This window comes from Symphalangus syndactylus, chromosome 16, assembly GCF_028878055.3.
Source record: "Symphalangus syndactylus isolate Jambi chromosome 16, NHGRI_mSymSyn1-v2.1_pri, whole genome shotgun sequence".
In the NCBI taxonomy this organism is placed as follows: domain Eukaryota; kingdom Metazoa; phylum Chordata; class Mammalia; order Primates; family Hylobatidae; genus Symphalangus; species Symphalangus syndactylus.
The window spans coordinates 46,907,084-46,913,083 of NC_072438.2; the positions used below are offsets into that span (position 1 = coordinate 46,907,084).

Here is a 6,000-nt window from a genome sequence, read left to right on the forward strand (position 1 = left end):
GAATTGCTTGAACCCGGGAGGCAGAGGTTGCAGTGAGCTGAGATCTCACCATTGCACTCCAGCCTGGGTGACAGAGCGAGAGTCCGTCTCAAAAAAGAAAAAAATACATATACATTGGCCAAATCTTTGCCCTCGTTCCCTTCTCTAAAATAGTCATTGGTGGCTCTAGCTTGTCACCATATTGCTAACCCACTGTCTCTTCTTGTCTCTGTTTTCTTTTTCAAGCAAGCTTGAAACTTCCCCAACTTTCTGTTCATTTCTTCTGGGTAGCAGTTCAGTGCTACTGTTGTCATCCCTTCTTCTCAAAACATTTTCGATACTAGCTCGTCTTGTAGATTAATATATCAATTAGGATTAGGTTAAATTGTATGTGACAGAAAACCCCCAAGCAATGGTGGGTTGTGCAAGATAGAAGTTGATTTTTCCCTACTGTGCAAATGAAACTGAGAGGTAAGTGCTCCAAGGCTGGTACAGCAGCAATGTCATCTTCAGGGACTCGGCTTTCTTGTCTCTTGTTCCTCCGAGCTCAACTCGCTGCTTTCATTTCATAGTTCAAGTTGGCTGCTCAAACTTAAGTAAGCACCTAAGAAGGAAAGGACAAAGAAGTCCGGGCGTGGTCGCTCACGCCTGTTAGTCCCAGCAATTTGGGAGGCTGAGGCAGGCGGATCACCTGAGGTCAGGAGTTCAAGACCAGCCTGGCCAACATGGTGAAACCCCGTCTCTACTAAAAAATACAAAAATTAGCCGAGCATGGTGGCACACACTGGTAGTCCCAACTACTCTGGAGGCTGAGGCAGGAGAATCGCTTGAACCCAGGTGGTGGAGGTTGCAGTGAATTGAGATCATGCTACCGCACTCCAGCCTGTGCAACACAGCAAGACTCTGTCTCCAAAAGAAGAGAAGGGACAAAGAAGAGAGTACTTCTTCCCATTAAATATATTCCTGGGATTGCCTGGAGGTTGCTTACACCTCATTAGCCAGGATTTATCCACATGACTACTTTCAACTGAAAAGAAGATTGGGAAAAATAACCTTTATTATTGGCTACAGTGCTCAGTTGAAAATTATGTTCTGTTGCTAAGGAAATGGATTTTGGGGGATAGTCAGCAGCCTCTAACACAACTAACAGTGTTTTACCTTGCACACAGGAAAGGCTTTTCAGGCTGATACAACAACATGTGCAGAGACAGGAAAATGTGTTCATGTGCCTTGAACAGGACATGGGTGATGGGTCAGGCTAGAAAGAGAAGCAGATGCCACGTTAGGAAAGGCTTTGAGGGGCCGGGCGCGGTGGCTCACGCTTGTAATCCCAGCACTTTGGGAGGCCGAGGCGGGCGGATCACGAGGTCAGGAGATCCAGACCACGGTGAAACCCCGTCTCTACTAAAAATACAAAAAATTAGCCGGGCGTGGTGGCGGGCGCCTGTAGTCCCAGCTACTGGGAGAGGCTGAGGCAGGAGAATGGCGTGAACCCGGGAGGCGGAGCTTGCAGTGAGCCGAGATTGCGCCACTGCACTCCAGCCTGGGCGACAGAGTGAGACTCCATCTCAAAAAAAAAAAAAAAAAAAAAAAAAGGAAAGGCTTTGAGGGTCAGGTTGAGAGGTTTGCTTTTGTCCTGTAGGCAGTAGGGAGCCAAACAGATCCTTCCATTTGGTATAAATCCTTCCAGGGATTTAAGCTAATTGCTTGTCTGAATTCATTTTATTTATTTATTTTGAGACAGGGTCTCACTTTGTCACCCAGGCTGGAGTGCAGTGGCGGGAACACAGCTCACTGCAGCCTCCATCTTCCAGGCTCAAGCGATCCTCCCACCTCAGTGCCCCAAGAAGCTGGGACTACAGATGCACCTGGGACTACAGGTACGCCACCACGCCGGGCTAAATTTTTTTTTTTTTTTGTAGGGATGGGGTCTTGCCATGTTGCCCAGGCTGGTCCCTTTTATATATATATACATATGTATAGAGAGATAGAGTCTTGCTCGGTTGCCCAGGCTGGAGTGCAGTGGCTGGATCTCAGCTCAGTGGAACCTCTGCCTCCCAGGTTCAAGCGATTCTCCTGTCTCAGCCTCCCAAGTAGCTGGGATTACAGGCACCTGTCACCACGCCCAGCTAATGTTTGCATTTTTAGTAGAGATGGGGTTTCACCCTGTTGGCCAGGCTGGTCTTGAACTTCTGACCTCAGGTGATCTGCCCGCCTCAGCCTCCCAATTTGCTGGGATTACAGGCATGAGCCACCACACCTGGCCCCATTTTAAATTTTTTAATATAAAAATTGTGTAAGTCCCAACATTTAGAAAATAGAGGAATGTATAAAACCAACCATGTTACCCTAAGACAATTCCTGTTAGTGGTTTGGCTTTGTTTCCTCATAGTCTTTGGAAACACTGTTGTAGTCATAATGCACAGATACAATCCCAAGTCCTGTTTCTCTTTCTGCACACAACCTTGTATCATGAGCATCTCCTTATGTGGTCACATGATCTTCCCAAATACTATTTTCAAATGACTGTGTGTAACATCCCAGTAACATAATCTACCAATCATTTTTATACAGTATTCTACATTTTTGGCCATTTAGGTTGGGTATTGGCTAAATTACTTTTTACTTTTTTTTTTTTTTTTTTTTTTTTTGAGACGGAGTCTCGCTCTGTCGCTCAGGCTGGAGTGCAGTGGCGCGATCTTGGCTCACTGCAAGCTCCGCCTCCCGGGTTCACGCCATTCTCCTGCCTCAGCCTCCCGAGTAGCTGGGACTACAGGCGCCCACCACCGTGCCCGGCTAATTTTTTTGTATTTTTAGTAGAGACGGGGTTTCACCATGTTAGCCAGGATGGTCTCGATTTCTTGACCTTGTGATCCGCCCGCCTTGACCTCCCAAAGTGCTGGGATTACAGGTGTGAGCCGCTGCACCCGGCCTACTTTTTACATTTTATAAGAGGTTGATAGCTTCAACGTCATAAGCTTTTTGTTATTTGTTACTGTATCATTAGAAGACATTCAAGTATTAGAGTAATGAACGATGGCTTAGGTAAGACATTTATCTCACATAACAGAAAGTAAGAGGTGGTAAGCGAGTCAACAGTGCCAGGCTTCTGCTGTGTCTCTCTGCAGTTTGTTGGGTTTCTTTGCTTGTCCTCAGGGCTGCTACAACCCTCAAGCATCGAATTGTCCCACGACTACACCCAAAGCACGTAACGAAGACGGGTGCTCCTGCCCGTGTCTACTTAATCTAACTGGTGAGGAGCACCTCTCCCAGGAGCAAGCAAGGCTTTCCCGAACATTTCGTTGATGAGGACTGGGTCACGCAGCCACTCATAGCTGCAGGGGAAGCTGAGAAGCAGGAATCAGAAGATTCTTTTTCAGTCTTAGACATCATGATTCATCCCCTGGAACAGAACATTTTGTCCATCTCAAAATAGAGGTTCTTTAGCAAGGAAGAAGACATGACTATCGGGGCAGGTAGTCATCTATGTTAAACGTGGGACTTACTGTGGAGACAAAGAAAACCACAAAAATGGTTTTCAGATTAAGTTCTCAGAATCTGCCTTGTATTGCTGCATGGGCTAGAATGGAGAAACAGGCCCTCAAAATGCAGCATTGGACTTCACATTATTTTTTTTTCTTTACAATGAAACTTCATCTGCCTTTTTTTTAAATAAAAAATTCCCAGCAAAGCAAAAAACTGAAGTGAAACCAAATACATTAGAGAATCACTGAAGAGAATAAACTAGATGAGTATAGCTCTTTATTAAAAATAGATTGTAATGTTTATTTTTCTGATTATAGAGTTAATCCTTACTGATCATTAAAAATCTGCAGAGTACAGAAAATTAAAGAAAAAAGTGAAAAAATTATCTCCAATTTTGCCATTCAGAGACAGTCTCAAAAAAATAAATAAATAAATTGGGATTTTACTGTACAGATAGTTTAATTTTATAGCTTACTCTTTGTAATAATAAATCCACGTCCCTTTAAAAATAAGTTTTTCTCTATTTTTGGCATGTCTCCCTTACATTCGATGTGTACCTCTTGTTGTACTATAATGAATTAATTTGAAAAGTAATTTGTCTTCTGTAAGGGGAAATGCTGTAGAAGTAAATTGATTCAGGGAGTCCCCTTACTCATTGGCTGTGTGGCCTTATGTAAGTTGCTTAACCTTTCTGAACTTCACTTTTCTCGTTTATAAAGTGAAGATGTTGGTAAAAATAGTAATAGTGGTTTTTGCTGTTTTATGGTTTTCTTATGATAAATGATAATATGAAAGGATATTGTAAATTGAATTTGAAAGACAAAAATTTAAAGTTAAAAGAAAACTTAGTAATGTGAATATCCTTTCAAAGTATTTTTAGAAGTCTCATTATTTTATATTTAGAAGATTAAAAGACAAGAATTAGAGAACAAAAACAATTTTATTTTCTATTTTGAATAATAAATACTATAGAGATAGGTTTGCTCAAAATTGTAAAGCTTGTTTTGTTTTTGGTAAACATTTGAGAACTTAAATTTATTATTTGGAAAAAACATTTTAATAGAAATTTTACTATTTAAAAGGTTTATGTGGTTTTTAAAAAAAGCAAAAAACATTTGTTTATGACTAATCTTGAAATTTTATGTATAATTTAAAATGTCATTTAAGCAGGAAGGTACTCATTTAGGAGAAATTACAAAAATACTTCCTTTTCTTTTAAATGATTAAAAAAATGCACAGCTACAATAATTTAGGTAATAATAATAATAATAATGAGAACACAGCAGGCTTAGTTTGAAACCAGACCTTGCAATCCTTGACTGCACTTGTCACAAACATGTTTTCCTCTAATGAGCCTCAAGCATTTCCCACTACCTCTTTCTTTTTGAGCACAGACACTGAATTAATTTCCCGGAAACCTCACTTTTTTATTTTTGAGTACTCCTTTATCTTCCCATGAGAAGAGAAAGCTACTGAGATTGCCCAGGATGTGTTTCCCAGGTATCATTTCCATTTTAAGGGAAAGTTAAGACAGGGCTTCTAAGAGGTTTGATGCAAAAGTCTCTGGAATGCCTTGTTTTTGGAGTCTGTCTGGAAGTTTGAATTGGCATCGGGTTGGAATCCTCTAAATATGACCCTGTGTAAGCTGAGTAATGAGGAAGATGACTTTGCTATGCTTAGTTGTGGTTCATTGATTCTCCCCTGAGAATCAACTGCTATAAAAATCACTGGTTATTATGTAAAACATTGTGACCGAAGCAATGACAAGGGTTTATAGAGAAAACGTAGGTAGACTTGCTCAATGAAGTTAAGACAAATAAAAAAAGAACGACAACTTTTCATCTGGTTCATCTAAATGATAGATGCTCATTATAGAGCATTTGGGAAATATGTGGCTGGGCAGCATGGCTCATGCCTGAAATACTCGCTTGCCCACCGCTCACCTCCTGCTGTGTGTCCCAGTTCCTAACAGGCCCCAGATGGGTACTGGTCTGCAGCCCCAGGACTGGGGACCCCTGACCTAGAGGTTGCCTCTATAAACATTGGCATATGTGTATATAACAAGTTGAATCCAAATTCATTTTGTAACCTGCTTTTTTCACTTAACAGTATATTGTGAGCATGTTCCCATGTCATTAAAGATTTTTTGATTTGCAGTCAGCTGATATTGTCTGCTTCCTAGGACTGAGCCACCAGGAGCAAAGAAAGGAAATCATTCCTTCAAGAAGAACATGGTTGACTTGTGCCCATACTTGTCTCTCTTTCATTGAGCCCATGATATTTTTTTCCTGATAAGTCATGCCAACTGGTGTCAAGTCTCATCTGGATGACATATTTTGTTGTTGTCATTGTTGTTGTTTTTTATCTACGGGCCCAGTTGCAATTTATAAATAAGTACGCATTTTCACACAGATATTTTAAGCTGGTTCTTTTCATGATAATTGCATCAGTCATAAAGTGAATGAAATTCACAATTTTACTTAACTGACTCAACATTTATCATTTATCTTGAGCAGGGAATGCTTCCAAGATGAG

At 41.0% G+C, this 6,000-nt stretch overlaps 1 protein-coding gene across 1 annotated transcript in view; it reads left to right on the forward strand.

The window, feature by feature from the left end:
- N4BP2 (NEDD4 binding protein 2) overlaps nt 1-6,000 on the forward strand; it is a 127,133-nt gene extending 121,133 nt beyond the window's left edge. Inside the window, exon 17 of the mRNA XM_063619774.1 lies at nt 5,982-6,000. The gene's annotated coding sequence lies outside the window, so the exon portion shown is untranslated. The remainder of the gene's footprint in view (nt 1-5,981) is intronic.